Source organism: Brienomyrus brachyistius, unplaced genomic scaffold (assembly GCF_023856365.1).
Source record: "Brienomyrus brachyistius isolate T26 unplaced genomic scaffold, BBRACH_0.4 scaffold61, whole genome shotgun sequence".
NCBI lineage: Eukaryota > Metazoa > Chordata > Actinopteri > Osteoglossiformes > Mormyridae > Brienomyrus > Brienomyrus brachyistius.
The window spans coordinates 1,746,683-1,767,053 of NW_026042336.1; the positions used below are offsets into that span (position 1 = coordinate 1,746,683).

At 43.2% G+C, this 20,371-nt stretch overlaps 1 long non-coding RNA gene across 1 annotated transcript; it reads right to left on the bottom strand.

Annotated features, from left to right (window-relative positions):
* Window positions 1-3,205: 3,205 nt before the first annotated feature.
* LOC125725132 (uncharacterized) lies at window positions 3,206-4,649 on the bottom strand. The gene is made up of 3 exons (XR_007387358.1): window positions 4,505-4,649; window positions 3,780-4,276; window positions 3,206-3,640 (listed from the first exon to the last, which is right to left on the bottom strand). It is a non-coding gene; the product is annotated as an uncharacterized LOC125725132 (long non-coding RNA).
* Window positions 4,650-20,371: the final 15,722 nt, after the last annotated feature.

The following is a 20,371-nucleotide window of genomic DNA, read 5'->3' on the forward strand; positions in this document are numbered from 1 at the left end:
GACGGAGCTTGAAAATGGATGAAAGTATTTGAGGAGGAAACTATGGGACGGCTCTTGGTGATGGGGGACATAAAAGCGGTTCAGGCTTGTGTCCTGGGGGTAGACGGAATGGAGAGAATGCTGGCAGTGGTGACAGGGACTAGGTGTGGCTGAAATGAAGGAGGAGCCCGTAAAGGAGGGGGAGAGCCCAGCTGCCTATCTGCAAGCCCAAGAAAAGCGGTGGAGCACTGAGACAGAGCAGGACCTACAGGATTCGGTGTTCAGAGGTCTGTACCGGAGGGCACTGCAGGACACGCTCCTGAAGCCAGTGAGAAGCAGGCTAAGGCAAGTGGTGGCGCTTATTACTATTCCTGAGAAGCAGCTGATCCACGCTATTGACTTGTACAGAGAGGAGGAGGACTCTGCTGAAGAGCATGAGAGGGAGCTGACGAAGAAATTGAGTCAGTCACCGCCAAAAAAACAAGGCCACTAATTGGCCTCCGGTTCCTAATTAGAACAGGTGAGTAGATACAATGGATGGGGGTTTCCTCAGAGGGTACCCATTTACTCACAAATTTGATGATCCTAGACCCTGGGGAGACTGGGGAACAGGCTGATTCAGCTGGTGTGCTGGAGCTGTGATCAGCATAGACACACCTGTCCAACCTGCATGTTCCAGAATCTTGCATGACAACAGACTGGATAATATTAGGCCCTGAGGGAGTAGCCATTCAGATACGGAGGACTGGTGGGAATGGTACAACACACCAGAGGAGGAGCCCCCCTTAGCAGTGGCTTTTAATCAGCCCACGCTAAATCTGGGAGAAATGATGGGGCGAGCAAAGCAGGTGGTTTGGGTGCCGACAGAACATAAAGGAGTGCAGGCAGCGGCAGGAGAGAAGCTGGTAAGGAGTCAGTCGAGTGCAGAGAGTGTAGGAGATTTCAGAGGTTTGTGGTTGTGGAGCATGATTGGAGTGCAGTGTGAAGGGAAATAAAGGACAGAGGAATATTGGCAGGAGATGGAAGTGCCTGAGGAGGTGTGGTTCCGCTTTGGAACCCCGCCCCTCCCATCTGTGGTCAACCTTCCCCTTCTCAGTCTCTTATTTCTGGCCAGACGTGAGATCTTCGTGGTTTATGCAGCGTGCAAGCGTTTTTCCCCTCCTTGTGTTCCTGTCTTCCTGTGTACCGATCTCTGCTTCACCTCCTTGGCTCCGAATCATGCCTGGCGCGCTTACTGCCAGCTACGATCAGCCGACCTGGATTACCGACAGCGTCTGCCGTTTCAGCCCTCTGACAGCCGACGCCGGACCCCCGGTTACATAGGATGGATGGATGGATTCGAGCTTGTATTTGAAATAGAAATATCGCAGCAGTTCTCAGGCAAGAGCTGGACATATTTATTTTTCAGCTTGTTTTTGGTAAAAGCAAGAAATATAAGCTTTGTGCGTCTGTACTCTGGTCTTACTCCCTGCACACACTGATGGCACGGAAGGACAGTCACTGCAGTCACCTATTCTCACACTGACTTTCTCCTTTAAGTGCTGATACTGCAGAAGAAGATGGATCATTTGCTTGCTTGCTTAATAACCACAAGCACCCATATTGCAGAATGAATGAGACTGAAGTGGATGGAAGGCCACGTCATTCTGTCTGCAGTGAAAGAAATAATAGGAGTTGGAATTGATTATGATTATGGAGAAAATGGCTGGCTATGGTGAGAAAGCTGTGGAAATTTGTGCCAATTCACATCGGTGAGGGCATAAAGGGTAATTTCTTTCAGTATGGGACGAATTCACATATTTGTGCGAGGAAGGTAACAAAAGTTCACTAAAGTACACAATATTAAATTTGAATATCTTTAATTAAAATGTTATGTACAGTATAACACTGCACCTTTTAACACTTTGCATGTCTGGCAGTGAAGGTCACATTCAGTTTGCTGAATGTATTCTCAGTTTTAAATGGTCGGCCTATTTTTCCTTCTGCTGGATGATGTACCCAGTTATCTTATAACCAAAGAGTATAATGAACAAGTTGATGTTCTCTGTGTCTGATACCTGTACCTGTTTGGCAAAGCAGTATATAGTTACTGCCTACATTTTTGGCTGTGCATGTGTGATTTTGATGGGAATATTATATTTTTATATCTGTGTGTAGATTTTTTCAGCAATAATTGAGTTTATCCTTCTGTACAGTATTTAAGGTTTTGGTAATTCATCATTTATTTGTATTTGTGCAGTGTGCAGTTACCAGGTTATAAATCAATAAACAAATAAATAAATGTGACATCAGAAGAGATGTACAATGACAGTAAAATGTGTGAAAGTAATGGAATGTGAAAAATGTGTGTGAGTCTCCACATGTATAAAGCGGCTGTATACCATAAGGAAAAGGAGCAATGGATGAATTACATAAAGTGCTTACTGTCCAAAACGACAATGAGTCATGTTCGGCGTAACATAAATATTCAGTGAGTTAACCCTTCGAACTCGACAAACGCAAGATGCGTTTTTCGCACCTATTAATCTGAAGCTCTTAACTTTGGATATGCATAATGCACAGACAAGAATCATGTCTTTGGAATCAAGAGAACTATCAGCTAACTTCACCAAGTCACCATATGGATGCAAAATCAAACATTTCTGCCTGGCACTAAGCATGTATTCCTCTGTCACGTCACCGGTGGGAAGTAGGACCCAAATGCAAGCTGTAGGGCAGAATCCCCTTCGTGGGGTTTTATTGACAGGCAGGTTTGGGCACAGAGACGCAAACAGACAAGGACACAACTGGAGAAGATAGGACTGGGCACTTTACCAGACTAAGGAATGGGAAAACACAAGGAAGCTGATAGTGACTGACAGAAGGGGAGGAACATGGGGTGAGACTAATAGACACCAAGCGTGGCTCATCAGGGAGGAGAACTGGAGGGTAAGGTTGATTAAATGGGCAAGACATGACAGTAAACGCCCCCCTCCCAATCCTGTGCCCTCCGGGTACAAGGGCATCATTGAGGGGACACACAGACCAGGGCAAAACCAAGGACAACAGGGGAGACTAACCCCCAGGACACAAATCATGACAGGCCAGGTAATCCAACAGGGATGCTGACTATGGACCAAAAGACAGACAGTGGGTGTCAGTGGGTAAGTGGGAACAAAGGACACAGTAGAAGGAGACAAAAGGGAGGGATTGGGCATCAAAAGGACCAAAGACGACACAGGGACAGACAAGGCAGGACACAACCAGACAAGACAGGCAAGCAACGGAACCAGTGCAACAATAATATGGCCAGGAGAGGGGAACCTAAAGCGGGAAGCAAGAGTGACTGGAGTGGGGGCTGGAACAGTGAAATCAGGCTAAGAGGTGAAACCAGGGAGAGCCACGGGGAAGCAAGACTACAGACCAAAGACTGAGGTATTAGGAGGGGCAAGACACTAGGTAGCATGGGAGGTAAAGTGAACAGTTCAGGGCCTCTGATGGGCTCCGGGGTGCCGCAGAAGGGTCACGGCCAGGGGGGCCTTTGGAATCCTGTCTGGGTCTGTAGAAGCTCTACTCGTCTGCGGCAGCCGAGGGAAGAACAGCATCGGTAGACGGCGAGGGGTTGGCAGAGTCGGAGGGTGTCGAGGGGCAGGCAGGACAGGAACTGGACCAAACCAGGGACCTTGCAAAACAAAAGCACAGGCCAGTATCAGAGCCATAAGGAGACCGGAGGTGGTTCCTTTTGGGAACCATTGGATGGGATACCCTGAAAGACCATCATGGACCAAGCCTGGATCAGGAGGCAGGTCTGGGTAGCATACCCTCGTTTTTTCCTCCCGGAGCTGAGCCCACGACTGGATTTCTGTTGACCCTGCCGTTGTCGCGGCGATAGCCTCCTCGGCTGGGGAAACTTTGGCCACGGGGCTGACACCACGGAGTGGGACTCAGGTCAAGACCTGGAGGCTCCCACTCCATGTCCTCCGGGGGAATGTCCTCCAGGTCAGCCCCCTCTGGGCTGGCATTGTCCGGAGAGTCTGATGCCAGGCTGGTGATGCCTTAATCCAGGCTGGCTGTGCCTTAATCCATACTAAATGTAATTAAACATAATGAAATTTAAAATAATAAAATGGTAATTAGAGGAAAATTTAACGTGTAAGTTTTAAAAAAATGGGCTTTTCCTTTTATCCAGATGTCTGCAAGCGCTGTGACTGTGATGAATGGTGACGCATGAGATCCTGAGAATGGGCGACGCTTCCAAGGATGGGTGGCAGGTGGCATTTCCCAGGAATTACAGGCAGGAGATGCCTGAGGAGCTCTCCTGGAGGGAAGACAGAAAGAGAAGAAGGGAACAAGCAGAGGCTGTGGGGAGAAAAAGGCTGCAGAACCAGTTAAAGTTGTACAGGTGGATTGTACAAATGCCCTCAAGTCTTGGTCCACGAGGGTACCCGTTTTTAATTTACAAAAAAACAATACATTTTTAATAAATCTTAAGGCTTATCATTAACATCTTTCTAGTAGTTAAAACACATACAATCGATTAACTTACCTGGTGATTTTGGAACTTCCGACTCCAAAGCAAAATGTAAAGTAAATGCAGCGTTCTACTTGGGGAAAAGGGATAAATTAAAGGGTTAACTTTGGAATCTAAAACAAAAACAGCAATATCATATCAAGGGTCTTCAATACCTTTTTCCTGTGTCTGCTCCCTTTACATGTAGATACTGAATGTGAAAAAGGCAAGAGCTGGACAGGCCCTGCCTTATTGAGTTGAGGGAATGCAAACAACCCCGCATGCGAGTGGGGAGAAACCAGGCACAAACGCAGTAGGCCTCAGAACAAAGGTAGCTTTATTTCATGGGGCCTTTCCAGCCTCACCTCAAGCTGTTACCCCTCTCTCTTGGCCTTGACATGCCTATAATCCACACAGGCCACAGCATGACAAAAACAACAAAAATAAATAAATAAATAAAAAACAAACAACAATTAGACCAAAAGAAAGACCACCAACCACCCTTTTTACTCTAATCCCCTGCCCTTATATACGGCTTCCCATTAAACTAATTGGGACAGCCCAACGACAAGGGGAAACCAGTTGGAGTTTCATGTACTAACAACATACATTACAACACATACATTTAACATGGAACACATCATAATAGCTGGCCCTTAAGCATTACCGTCCCCTGCTCTTTCACACAGAACATCCCACCTCACACAACAAAAGCAAGAACAAACAACCTTTCTCACCTATTTCCCCCCCCCCTTTTGTGCCAAACCTTCACCTTCCCCTGTTCCACCCTGGGCTATAAGGGAACCTTCCCCAGACGGCGCGCGCTTCTGCAGGGAACCCATATGCCGAGGGACCAGAGGAAACAGCAACCGGGGTGGAAGTTGGTGAGAGACTTCTGCTGATTTACCCAAGTTCTCCCTTTACCATGGCCGATGGATAAAACTAGAACAGTGGGTACCTCACAGCTCTAAGTTATTGCCTTGAATAAAGAAAGAAATAAACCAAACAGCACACTAAGCATGGACTATTATTTTGTGGTGCGCAGGGGATGATGGGATGTGTAGTCCGCCAATTCAATAAACTTCAACACACAATACACTACCATAAACCACTAACATCTGACTCCTTGACCCCCCAAATGCTACTACCAACCCAAGTCATAGAGAAACCCCTTCCCTTTTTACACTGATATAAACACGTACCTATAAAATATATTATGTTTAGTTTATAAGCTTATTTCATTACAACAAACAAGCACAATCCATAAGTGCACTAGGCCTAACACATGGTTCAGAAGCCTCCTACCCCACCTTACACCAGCCACATGGACACCATCTGTCCAACTGGGCAACCTCAGCGTCTTGTGCCTCCTGAAACGCCACCTCAGTTTCTTCTTCTTCCTCACATCCTTCTTCCTGAATGGTTTCCAGCCATGATCTGCCTCCTTGTGACACAATAGATCCCAAAGCATTCCCTCTACTTTTCTCTCCTTCTCCCTTAACCTCCTCCACATTCACTCCTACCTCACATCCATTCTCCTCACCTCCATTTACCATATGCATTCCATTCATACCAGCCTCCGCCCCCTCCATCTCACCATTGGAGGCCCCTTTCTGATACCTCCACATTTTCCCAAGTAGCCCTTCCCAATCCCTCCTTATCCCCCCCAACCTGGACAGTGGGGGTGTCGCTCGTGAGCACTCCTCCACACTGTCTCCCCAGTCGATCACCTTGTCACACAGGTTCCAGGCATCCCAGTACTGGGTGTTGATCCAGGCAACCGCTGTCTGAATTTGCTTTCTGAGGAGTAAATGATAGATAGTTAACCAGATATTTACAGTGATAATTAAATGAATAAAGACCAGACAGATCTTCAACCATACAGAAAATACAGTTGCTATAATTATTATAATCATGGGCGTAAACTTTACTTCTGTCATTATTATTGTAGCATGGAGACTGTGTCATTATGCTTATTTTCAAAGTTTTTCTCAGGTTCAGTGACAAAGCAGATTTTTCTTCAAAACTATTTATTGCATTTTTTGTTATGTTGTTTACGGTCAAGCCATCAACATTCAATAAAATTTAAACATGACTATTATTGTGAAAAAGATATAAAAAAAGTAATGTTTTGTATCAAAATCAACAATTAAATAATCAATTTACAGTAACTGTTCTATGCAAAAAAAAAAACATCTGCAATTTAAAGCAAACTTACATTAATGAATAGACACTAAACAAAAGTACCAAATGTGTTTTTCCTGGTATCACTGGGCCCCACACTCTTACCATATGTTGTTTATGTTAAAGTTGTCCAGCTCGTCTTTCTGCATATTGCAGACTAATAGACTGTGAAGTCTGTCTTGACCCATAGTAGCCCTTAGCTATGTTTTTAGTCTGCGCAATGCACTGAAGCTCCTCTCAGCTTCACATGAGGACACTGGAACCACCAACAAAATTCTGACAAGGACCTCAATCTGGTCAAACAAGCCTGAAGGGCCAGTGCTTTGGACAGGATCTTAGTCCGTATTCAATAAGCCTTTAGGTGAAAGGAGGTGTAAGAATGAGGATCTTTCCCCTTTTTTAGCATGAGAAATATTAGCTTGGGCAAGAGGTTCAGGTTGTTGAACATGTCCAATAGGAGAGAGGACAACTGGGGCCATAACTTTTTATAGAACTCTGAAGGAAAGCCATCGGGTCTGGGACATTAACCACTTTGCGAAGCAGCCGCCATGGTGGTCAGTTCAGTTACAGTGATAGTGGCATCTAAATCATTCACAGCCACACATTCCTATGAAGGAATGGCTAAATCCCTAAAGAAACTATTGAACTCTAGACAACAAGTGAGAGGAGAAAAGCTTGAATGCATTATTCATTTCTAGAGGATTTGCTCGTAATAATGAGACCTTGTTTGCATCAGTAGTTCAGCAGTATGTTGAGACACTAGAAATTCATACTCTGCTTGTATCGTTAGGTGCTCCTTATAAACATCAGCAGATGGGGAGAAACATATCAATTGTCAAGATCTGCTTCACGCTGTGTTAAATATGCCATCTTCTCCTTCCACAGCTCTCTATTATTGCTTACATATCAGATAATCTGCCCACTGGTATCAGTCTGCAAGGTTTCCAGCGATATGGAAACAAATACATCTGGAGATTTATTTAAAGAAAGAAAATTGGCAATTTGTTGTGAAATAAAATCAACAAAGAAAGCAACTGAGTGTTGAACCGTCAAGGACACCATGTTCTAACAAAATTTTCGAGGAGACTGGAGCATGATCTGAGAAAGCTATTTTATCATAGCTACTTAGATATTGAGCAAGAAGTCTTATCAACTAAGAAATAGTCAATTTGGGTAAACGTGTGATGAATCTGAGAGAAAAAAACTATACTCTTTTCGAGTGGGATTAAAGAATTGTGAAAACACCTGACACATTAAATTCTTTGGTAAAAGAATTTATCATTTCGACAGATTTTGAAGGCAGAGCTATCTTGGGGGATGGATGATCTAATTTTGGATTAAAGCGACAATTTAAATCACTCCCCAAGATAAGGTGATATTTAGAGGTATCAGGTACCAGTGAGAACAGACGCTTAAAGAAAATATCATCGCAATTAGGAGCACATGCGTTAACCAATAGTACAGGTGTAATGAACAATAAACTAGTAATTATGACAGATCTCCCATTTGGATCGGGAATCCACATCAGATATGCAAAGAACAAAGGGAATAGATGTATGCAACAATATTGCTACGTCCCTTGCTCTACAGCAGAAAGACTGTAGAATGATAGATGTGATCTGCCCATCCACACCTGTCGTCTGATGGTTTAAAATGAGTTTCTTGAAAGAGCATCATACGAGCCCTTCAGTGATAAAGGTATTGCAGTATTTCACAGTGTTTGATAGGATTATTAAGGCTGTTATAGTTAAAACTAAGCAATTTACAATAGTATCCCCCTACACCTCCCTGGTGAGTCCCAGGTTAATCATTACTAAGGCGTACTCCTAACTGAAGTCTGCTATGAAAATTTGGGTTGAAGGCTGTGGCGCAATATGTTAGACTGACTGAAATAAAGCAGAGAAAACGTAATATAAAGAAGTAAGGAAAATTAAAGGTTAAAATGCACGGTAATTTCTTGTCATATCGCCGCAAATGCACATAAAGTACGTACGAATTCACACTGTTACAACAACCGATTGCTGCACATATCGCTTTTAAAGGTGAATGCGTACTTGCTTACCAGTTATATCCATCCCTGCGTATATAGCTAACAGAATGTCAAACACCATTGCTGTGCTCTAGAACTTGCAAAGTAACTTGCTTGCCTGCTAGTGGCACTCCAGTACATTTCTAAAAGCCTGCTCAGGCAGTGCCATCTTGTGGTTTGTCATATGTAGAAGCCTCAACAAGCCAAAAATCAGCTACTTTTTTTTCCAAAGGACAAAATTAATTTGTATCAGCTAAATGTATGAGTTTTTATAGCCACCGAGCTTATCTTATTGGAAGACAAAGCAGGACATTCACGTATCATGTAATTAATTTAAGAAAGCGGTATTTTGCCTCATTACGCGTGTATTTAAGCTGCAGTGTGGTGGAAGCTTATTACCTTTGAATAACATTCCTTTAAATATTATGCCTCAGCTCCATTTGCTTGAATAAAATAACGCTTCCTATTGTACTGAACATTCGCTATACAATTTGTTTTTATGAAACTTTCTTTAACATTTAAAAGAAACGTAGAACTTTCTACATCTGAACTACATAGCACGTCTTCGACATTCCCCGGTTAAATGGACGTTACGCAAGAGTTATGACGTAATACGCACGTAGCGTAATACAACTCATTAGCCAATTTCAACGTACGTACTATTACATTAATGTTAAGCGGACAGTGGGAGTAGTTTCCATAGAAACAACGTAAATATTCTTTACCGTTTGCAGCACAGCAAACTCTACGAATGAAAATGGCGCTCAATTGAGCAGTTTGTTAGCTCTCCAAAATTTCCTTTTATTCTTCAAATTATATTATGCTACTTTGATTATTTACTCTTTTATACTATACTAATGTAGTACATGTCGATAAAATTATTGCATGTTTTTAATGTCATTAAAACTTGTGGTCTTTATTTTTATTGGGGGTGCTCTTATATCGAAGTGATGATGATAGACAGCTATTTGGTTAGTAAAATCTTCCCAAACTTCAAAAAATGTCACTGATCCCTAAAACGGCGGTGTAATTTGCCGGGGTGTCCACGATAAAATATGCGGAATGGTGGGAGATTGGCTATGCGAACGGAAATCCGGCACTAAACAATACAGACAGTTTTCTTTTTAATACGGCGCGAACCCGTAATAAACAGGACGGTAGGCACAGCCCGCCCCCCCCCTGAGCACTGAGCGCGGACTGTACCGGTACACTGACCGGGGGCTGGGAACCCTTACGGTAATGGATGGTAAAATGTTTACCTAAAATGTTTAAGTAATTTGGGGCATTGCTTTCGTAATAAGGTAAATGCTTCAAGCTGACTATTGCATTTTTAAAAAAACAATGTTGCACAGAATTTAAAAAATACTCTTAGTTTCATCAGTGTTAACACAGTTCTCAGTAGCATTCATCTGGGTTTTCACTTGTGGAGCGCTGTTGTTTCCTATTCCATGTTAGTTATAATCGCCAGCACAGTTTTTTTTTTTTCTGTAAACCCCACAATTTCCATTTTCCAAACCGCTTATCTTACTGGGTCTCGGGGTGTCCGGAGCCTATCCTGAAAGCAATAAACCCCACAATTATTCATTATAATCCATCCATCCATCCACTTTCCAAACCGCTTATCCTACGGAAGCAATAAACCCCACAATTACTCATTATAATCATGGGCGTAAATCGCGGAGGGGACGGAGGGAACATGCCCCCCCACCCCCATCCGAGAGTTGTCCCCCCCCCAATAAATTATTTAAAAAAACGCACTCTCTATTATGAAAAATATATATACGTATACCTAAAGTAATTGTGTAAGTAGAAAATAAAACAAACCCAAATAATGCATTTAGAAACAGTTGCGTCCCCCCCCATTCCTCACAGTGGTTTGGCCCGCTGCCTGCTTTCTCAGTTCATCTCACCTACTCTACACACACGAGTCAGGTGTGTGGCTGCGGATCTATTAACGTTGAATTCCAGTAAGTAGGGTATTTTATTCACTTTAAATAAAGAGATTATCTTTAATGTAGTTAATGCATACTCATTCATAAATTAGTTTCGGCAAAAAAGCTGATTACCGATGTAATTTCCCATGAATTTGATATATTAGCGACTAAAATATTACTTGTGTAGTTAACGTTCGCTTGTTTACAATAACTTGTTCCATAGTGCACTGCAACTAACGCGCCAAAGCAGTTTCCAATGCATTGTTTTATTTGTGACGACCTGGCATAATATTAACTTAACATTAACGGCCACAGTTAGCATATTGTTTAGCTGTGCATTTACTAAATGAGCACTGTGCTACGTCCAAACTGACCCCACTGTATTTTTTTGTATAATCAGTTTCTATTCTGTTCTTAAGTGTCTTAATTCATTTTAAATACAAATTGAAACTTTTTTTAATTCCTTGTTTTTATTGTTGTGATTATTTTATGTTAGTTTTACTTTCTTTGTGTAAAGCACTTTGAATTACCATTGTGTATGAAATGTGCTACAGCATAAACTCGCCTTGCCTTGCAGTGTCATAGACTAGGTAAAATGACAGAGAAAAGGAAAATGGACATAGGAACATTTTTCAGTGCACCTAAACGCCAAGTAACGAAACGAAAAGTTCACATATTATGGCAATTTGGCTTTAAGAATGGGTACTTATGACTACTAATGTCACAATATCAATCGCAGGCAAAGGAGACAGAAATTATTGAGGGACAGGTAGAGCAGGGTCATTCAGATGTACAGTGTCAGGTAAGTGTGTTGTGCTTTTATTGAAGGGATAAGGACAGAATTTTTTTTTGGATGAACAATTTCTTTAATGTTTTCTGAGTTGTGGCTGTTCAGTAGATGAACATCACAGGCTCACCAATTTACAGTATGATCTGTCAATTTAACAAGTGTAATGTAAACAAGTTGAGTATTATGAGTATGGAAAACATCTTTTCCTGCATTATTTCTGCTTTAGGAGTCAGTCTGTTCTGAGACAGTGAGAGTAGAGGAAGGGGCAGATTCAGAACCAGGGAGGGAGCCGGAGACAGCAGAACAAAGAGATGATATTGCCAGCAGCAGCACAGGGAGCACAGTTTTTAGTTTAGATCTCAGTGCCTGCACAACTACCTCCCCAGTGTATCGAAAAACAAATGTTTTCAAAGAAGTCATTGACATTTCAAGAGAAATCGTATCAAGACTTTCCATGGCTAAATTACAGTCCATCAGTGTAAGGGGTGTTATGTTTTTACTTCAGCAAAGGTGTTTCAAACCAGTCCTCTTTAGGTCATAGACCTGATGCCGCTTTCGTTAGTACAGGCTTTAGAAATTGGAAGAAAGCCACTGAAAAATGTACAGCACACCAGACCTCTCAAGCCCACCAACATTATGTGACTGTCACTTAGGGGTGGGAATCTTTAGGTACTTTGCGATCCGATCCAATTACGATTCTGGGATCCACGATCCGATTCCAAAACGATTCTTCATATACAGTACATTTTTTTTGCAAATATGCTTAATTCAAATTTAAAATTATATGTTTTTTGTTCATAGTTAGAATCTCTGTTTGACAGTATTTCAATTTTAAAAATGACAAAGTGGAATAAAGACTTGTATTGCTTTTATTTTAACAATTATATTCAGGATGAGCAATTACTAAGGACGATTGTAACAACAAATGGGTTGTTTTCAGTTTGTTTAGAACCTTTTAACAAAGGAAGGAATGTCTTTTATTTATTTTTGTTTAGAACCTTTAGAATTATCTTCAGAGCTGCAATGAATTATCTTTCAATCAGACTGCAAAAAATATCAACATACAAATTAAATAACTTAAATATCCAACATCTCACTATAGTTTATCTATTGTCGATAAGAGCAGTTGATAAGAGACTTCTTGCTCAATATCTGAGTAGCTATGATAAAATAGCTTTCTCAGATCATGCTCCAGTCTCCTCGAAAATTTTGTTAGAACATGGTGTCCTTGACGGTTCAACACTCAGATGCTTTCGTTGTTGATTTTATTTCACAACAAATTGCCAATTTTCTTTCTTTAAATAAATCTCCAGATGTATTTGTTTCCATATCGCTGGAAACCTTGCAGACCGATACTAGTGGGCAGATTATCTGATATGTAAGCAATAATAGAGAGCTGTGGAAGGAGAAGATGGCATATTTAACACAGCGTGAAGCAGATCTTGACAATTGATATGTTTCTCCCCATCTGCTGATGTTTATAAGGAGCACCTAACGATACAAGCAGAGTATGAATTTCTAGTGTCTCAACATACTGCTGAACTACTGATGCAAACAAGGTCTCATTATTACGAGCAAATCCTCTAGAAATGAATAATGCATTCAAGCTTTTCTCCTCTCACTTGTTGTCTAGAGTTCAATAGTTTCTTTAGGGATTTAGCCATTCCTTCATAGGAATGTGTGGCTGTGAATGATTTAGATGTCACTATCACTCTCACTGTAACTGAACTGACCACCATGGCGGCTGCTTCGCAAAGTGGTTAATGTCCCAGACCCGATGGCTTTCCTTCAGAGTTCTATAAAAAGTTATGGCCCCAGTTGTCCTCTCTCCTATTGGACATGTTCAACAACCTGAACCTCTTGCCCAAGCTAATATTTCTCATGCTTAAAAAGGGGAAAGATCCTCATTCTTACACCTCCTTTCACCTAAAGGCTTATTGAATACGGACTAAGATCCTGTCCAAAGCACTGGCCCTTCAGGCTTGTTTAACCAGATTGAGGTCCTTGTCAGAATTTTGTTGGTGGTTCCAGTGTCCTCATGTGAAGCTGAGAGGAGCTTCAGTGCATTGCGCAGACTAAAGACGTGGCTAAGGGCTACTATGGGCCACGATGGACTTAACAGTCTGTTAGTCTGAATATGCAGAAAGATGAGCTGGACAACTTTAACATAAACAACATATGCCAGGAGTTTGTGGGGCCCCGTGATACCAGGAAAAACACATTTGGTACTTTTGTTTAGTGTCCATTCATTAATGTAAGTTTGCTTTAAATTGCAGATGTTTTTTTTTTTTTGCATAGAACAGTTACTGTAAATTGGTTATTTAATTGTTGATTTTGATGCAAAACATTACTTATGTGATATCTTTTTCACAATAATAGTCATGTTTAAATTTTATTGTATGTTGATGGCTTGACCGTAAACAACATAACAAAAAATGCAATAAATAGTTTTGAAGAAAAATCTGCTTTGTCATTTAACCTGAGAAAAACTTTGAAAATAAGCATAATGACACAGTCTCCCTGCTACAATAGTAATGACAGAAGTAATGTTTTTCACTGTGAGGACAAATCTTCATAAGTACAATTTGACTGTATTATTTGTGTCCCCTTCAAAAATTGCTTATGAGAAATGTTATATTTATTGTCCCCCCCTACTGTTAAATGAAATTTACTCCCATGATTATAATAATTATAGCAACTGTTTTTTTATGGTTGAAGATCTGTCTGGTCTTTATTCATTTAATTATCACTGTAAATAGTTGGTTAACTATCTATCATTTACTCCTCAGAAAGCAAATTCAGACAGCGGTTGCCTGGATCAACACCCAGTACTGGGATGCCTGGAACCTGTGTGACAAGGTGATCGACTGGGGAGACGGTGTGGAGGAGTGCTCACGAGCGACACCCCCACTGTCCAGGTTGGGGGGGATAAGGAGGGATTGGGAAGGGCTACTTGGGAAAATGTGGAGGTATCAGAAAGGGGCGTCCAATGGTGAGATGGAGGGGGCGGAGGCTGGTATGAATGGAATGCATATGGTAAATGGAGGTGAGGAGAATGGATGTGAGGTAGGAGTGAATGTGGAGGAGGTTAAGGGAGAAGGAGAGAAAAGTAGAGGGAATGCTTTGGGATCTATTGTGTCACAAGGAGGCAGATCATGGCTGGAAACCATTCAGGAAGAAGGATGTGAGGAAGAAGAAGAAACTGAGGTGGCGTTTCAGGAGGCACAAGACGCTGAGGTTGCCCAGTTGGACAGATGGTGTCCATGTGGCTGGTGTAAGGTGGGGTAGGAGGCTTCTGAACCATGTGTTAGGCCTAGTGCACTTATGGATTGTGCTTGTTTGTTATAATGAAATAAGCTTATAAACTAAACATAATATATTTTATAGGTACGTGTTTATATCAGTATCTACATGTAAAGGGAGCAGACACAGGAAAAAGGTATTGAAGACCCTTGATATGATATTGCTGTTTTTGATTTAGATTCCAAAGTTAACCCTTTATTTAATTTATCCCTTTTCCCCAAGTAGAATGATGCATTTACTTGTAATCTGTATTATTTTGCTTTGGAGTCGGAAGTTCCAAAATCACCAGGTAAGTTAATCGATTGTATGTGTTTTAACTACTAGACAGATGTAAATGATAAGCCTTAAGATTTATTTTAAATTAATTTATTGTTTTTTTGTAAATTAAAAACAGGAACCCTCGTGGACCAAGACTTGAGGGCATTTGTACCATCCAGCTGTACAACTTTAACTGGTTCTGCAGTCTTTTTCTCCCCACAGCCTCTGCTTGTTCCCTTCTTCTCTTTCTGTCTTCCCTCCAGGAGAGCTCCTCAGGCATCTCCAGCCTGTAATTCCTGGGAAATGCCACCTGCCACCCATCCTTGGAAGCGTCGCCCAGTCTCAGGATCTCATACGTCACCATTCATCACAGAGTCACAGCGCTTGCAGACATCTGGATAAAAGGAAAAGCCCATTTTTTAAAACTTACACGTTAAATTTTCCTCTAATTACCATTTTATTCTTTTAAATTTCATTATGTTTAATTACATTTAGTATGGATTAAGGCACAGCCAGCCTGGATTAAGGCATCACCAGCCTGTCATCAGACTCTCCGGACAATGCCAGCCCAGAGGGGGCTGACCTGGAGGACATTCCCCCGGAGGACATGGAGTGGGAGCCTCCAGGTCTTGCCCTGAGTCCCACTCCGTGGTGTCAGCCCCGTGGCCAAAGTTTCCCCAGCCGAGGAGGCTATCGCCGCGACAACGGCAGGGTCAACGGAAATCCAGTCGTGGGCTGAGGTCCAGGAGGAAAAAACGAGGTTATGCTACCCAGACCTGCCTCCTGATCCAGGCTTGGTCCAAGATGGTCTTTCAGGTTATCCCATCCAATGGTTCCCAAAAGGAACCACCTCCGGTCTCCTCATGGCGCTGGTACTGGCCTGTGTTTTTGTTTTGCAGGGTCCCTGGTTTGGTCCAGTTCCTGTCCTGCCTGCCCCTCGACACCCTCCGACTCTGCCAACCCCTCGCCGTCTACCGATGCTGTTCTTCCCTCGGCTGCCACAGACGAGTAGAGCTTCTACAGACCCAGACAGGATTCCAAAGGCCCCCCTGGCCGTGACCCTTCTGCGGCACCCCGGAGCCCATCAGAGGCCCTGAACTGTTCACTTTACCTCCCATGCTACCTAGTGTCTTGCCCCTCCTAATACCTCAGTCTTTGGTCTGTAGTCTTGCTTCCCCGTGGCTCTCCCTGGTTTCACCTCTTAGCCTGATTTCACTGTTCCAGCCCCCACTCCAGTCACTCTTGCTTCCCGCTTTAGGTTCCCCTCTCCTGGCCATATTATTGTTGCACTGGTTCCGTTGCTTGCCTCTCTTGTCTGGTTGTGTCCTGCCTTGTCTGTCCCTGTGTCGTCTTTGGTCCTTTTGATGCCCAATCCCTCCCTTTTGTCTCCTTCTACTGTGTCCTTTGTTCCCACTTACCCACTGACACCCACTGTCTGTCTTTTGGTCCATAGTCAGCATCCCTGTTGGATTACCTGGCCTGTCATGAGTTGTGTCCTGGGGGTTAGTCTCCCCTGTTGTCCTTGGTTTTGCCCTGGTCTGTGTGTCCCCTTAATGATGCCCTTGTACCCGGAGGGCACAGGATTGGGAGGGGGGCGTTTACTGTCATATCTTGCCCATTTAATCAACCTTACCCTCCAGTTCTCCTCCCTGATGAGCCACGCTTGGTGTCTATTAGTCTCACCCCATGTTCCTCCCCTTCTGTCAGTCACTATCAGCTTCCTTGTGTTTTCCCATTCCTTAGTCTGGTAAAGTGCCCAGTCCTATCTTCTCCAGTTGTCCTTGTCTGTTTGCGTCTCTGTGCCCAAACCTGGTGGTCAATAAAACTCCCCACGAAGGGGATTCTGCCCTACAGCTTGCATTTGGGTCCTACTTCCCACCGGTGACGTGACAGAGGAATACATGCTTAGTGCCAGGCAGAAATCTTTGATTTTGCATCCATATGGTGACTTGGTGAAGTTAGCTGATAGTTCTCTTGATTCCAAAGACATATGATTCTTGAATTCTGAATATTTATGTTACGCCAAACATGACTCATTTTCGTTTTGGACAGTAAGCACTTTATGTAATTCATCCATTGCTCCTTTTCCTTATGGTATACAACCGTTTTATACATGTGGAGACTTATACGCACAAACAATTTTCACATTCCATTACTTTCACACATTTTACTGTGATTGTACATCTCTTCTGATGTCACATTTATTTATTTGTTTATTTATAACCTGGTAACTGCACACTGCACAAATACAAATAAATCATGAATTACCAAAACCTTAAATACTGTACAGAAGGATAAACTCAATTATTGCTGAAAAAATCTACACACAGATATAAAAATATAATATTCCCATCAAAATCACACATGCACAGCCAAAAATGTAGGCAGTAACTATATACTGCTTTGCCAAACACGTACAGGTATCAGACACACAGAACATCAACTTGTTCATTATACTCTTTGTTTATTAGAAAATTGGGTACATCATCCAGCAGAAGGAAAAATAGACCGACCATTTAAGACAGAGAATACATTCAGCAAACTGAATGTGACCTTCACTGCCAGACATGCAAAGTGTTAAAAGGTGCAGTGTTATACTGTACATAACATTTTAATTAAAGACATTCAAATTTAATATTGTGTACTTTAGTGAACTTTTGTTACCTTCCTCGCACAAATATGCGAATTCGTCCCATACTGAAAGAAATTACCCTTTATGCCCTCACCGATGTGAATTGGCACAAATTTCCACAGCTTTCTCACCATAGCCAGCCATTTTCTCCATAATCATAATCAATTCCAACTCCTATTATTTCTTTCACTGCAGACAGAATGATGTGGCCTTCCATCCACTTCAGTCTCATTCATTCTGTAATATGGGTGCTTGTGGTTATTAAGCAAGCAAGCCAATGATCCATCTTCTTCTGCATTATCAGCACTTAAAGGAGAAAGTCAGTCTGTGAGAATAGGTGACTGCAGTGACTGTCCTTCCGTGCCATCAATGTGTGCAGGGAGTAAAGACCAGAGTACAGACACACAAAACTTATATTTCTTGCTTTTACCAAAAACAAGTACCTCTGCTTCAATGTAATCGTTTAAAGCCAGACAACTCCAAGCTGAAAAATAAATATGTCCAGCTGTTGCCTGAGAACCGCTGCGATGTTTCTATTTCAAATACAAGCTCGAATCCATCCATCCATCCTATGTAACCGGGGGTCCGGCGTCGGCTGTCAGAGGGCTGAAACGGCAGACGCTGTCGGTAATCCAGGTCGGCTGATCGTAGATGGCAGTAAGCGCGCCAGGCATGACTCGGAGCCAAGGAGGCGAAGCAGAGATCGGTACACAGGAAGACAGGAACACAAGGAGGGGAAAAACGCTTGCACGCTGCATAAACCATGAAGATCTCGCGTCTGGCCAGAAATAAGAGACTGAGAAGGGGAAGGTTGACCACAGATGGGAGGGGCGGGGTTCCAAAGCGGAACCACACCTCCTCAGGCACTTCCATCTCCTGCCAACATTCCTCTGTCCTTTATTTCCCTTCACACTGCACTCCTATCATGCTCCACAACCACAAACCTCTGAAATCTCCTACACTCTCTGCACTCGACTGACTCCTTACCAGCTTCTCTCCTGCTGCTGCCTGCACTCCTCCATGTTCTGTCGGCACCCAAACCACCTGCTTTGCTCGCCCCATCATTTCTCCCAGATCCAGCGTGGGCTGATTAAAAGCCACTGCTAAGGGGGGCTCCTCCTCTGGTGTGTTGTACCATTCTCCCACTACTCCCATCCTCCGTATCTGAATGGCTACTCCCTCAGGGCCTAATATTATCCAGTCTGCCGTCATGCGCATCCCGTCTTTCTCTCGGTCAGGCAGCGGATCTATCAGCCGATCCCACTCATCCCTCACTCCAGGATCACTGAAATCTCCCATCACAACTAACAACTGTATTTATCCTATTTCCAATTTAGCACATTGCTATATTGTTCCTGTATAAATGGTCCCCACTATTCTAGGATTTCCCAAACCTTTCCAATAACTTCTTCTAATCCGTATAAGCTATACTATCCCTGCTGGACAACAACCTTTGTTGCAGAAGGGTGAACTGTCCACTGAGTACCTCTACTCCCCCTTCGTACATTTTATGTCTATCTGCAGCTGACACACAGCATCTCTGCCTAACAAATTCACTGGGATATGCTCTGATGTTAGTTTAGACATATTTACATTTTTGGCCCCTATCTGAACATCTACTAAAGAAGATTCTGGAACATGCAGGTTGGACAGGTGTGTCTATGCTGATCACAGCTCCAGCACACCAGCTGAATCAGCCTGTTTCCCAGTCTCCCAGGGGTCTAGGATCATCAAATTTGTGAGTAAATGGGTGCCCTCTGAGGAAACCCCCATCCATTGTATCTACTCACTCTGTTCTAATTAGGGACCGGAGGCCAATTAGTGGCCTTGTTTTTTTGGCAGTGACTGACTCAATTTCTTCGTCAGCTCCCTCTCATGCTCTTCAGCAGAGTCCTCCTCCTCTCTGTACAAGTCAATAGCGTGGATCAGCTGCTCCTCAGGAATAGTAATAAGTCCCACCACTTGCCTTAGCCTGCTTCTCACTGGCTTCGGGAGCGTGTCCTGCAGAGCCCTCCGGTACAGACCGCTGAACACCAAATCCTGTAGGTCCTGCTCTGCCTCACTGCTCCACCGCTTTTCTTGGGCTTGCAGATAGGCAGCTGGGCTCTCCCCCTCCTTTACGGGCTCCACCTTCATTTCAGCCACACTCAATCACGGAGTCCCTGTCACCACTGCCAGCATTCTCTCCATTCCGTCTACCCCCAGGACACAAGCCTGAACCGCTTTTATATCCCCCATCACCAAGAGCCGTCCCATAGTTTCCTCCTCAAATACTTTCATCCATTTTCAAGCTCCGTCTGCCAGGACTGTTCTGCCCATGGCACATACTGTGTCTGTGCTCCTTTCACCACCAGGGGGAGCATCAGAGTGTCCCTATCGGGGGTCTCACAGCCCTCCTGCTTCCCACTGTTCTATGATCTGCATTATCCTCCTCTACTCCTTCCTCACTATCCGTTTCTATCTCCTTCTCCTGAAACTGACTCCATCCTCTACATGGGGAGTTAGGGCTGTCCATCAGATGCATCAGCCCTTCTGCAGCCCTACCACTTGCTCCGTACCCCACCTTTATATCACTCCCCTTTTTCTTAAACCCACATGCCTGGCCTTCTATTATTATATCACTCCCTCGCAGTCCTTCCTTCACGGTCTGCCGCCGCAGGTCGCTCACTTCCCTGTACCCATATAAACAACTTTCTTCATCCTTCTGTTTCTTCCCCTCTGAACTTTATCTTGCCCTCTATTACTGGAAAGTGGCCCTTAAATATCAGAGGTG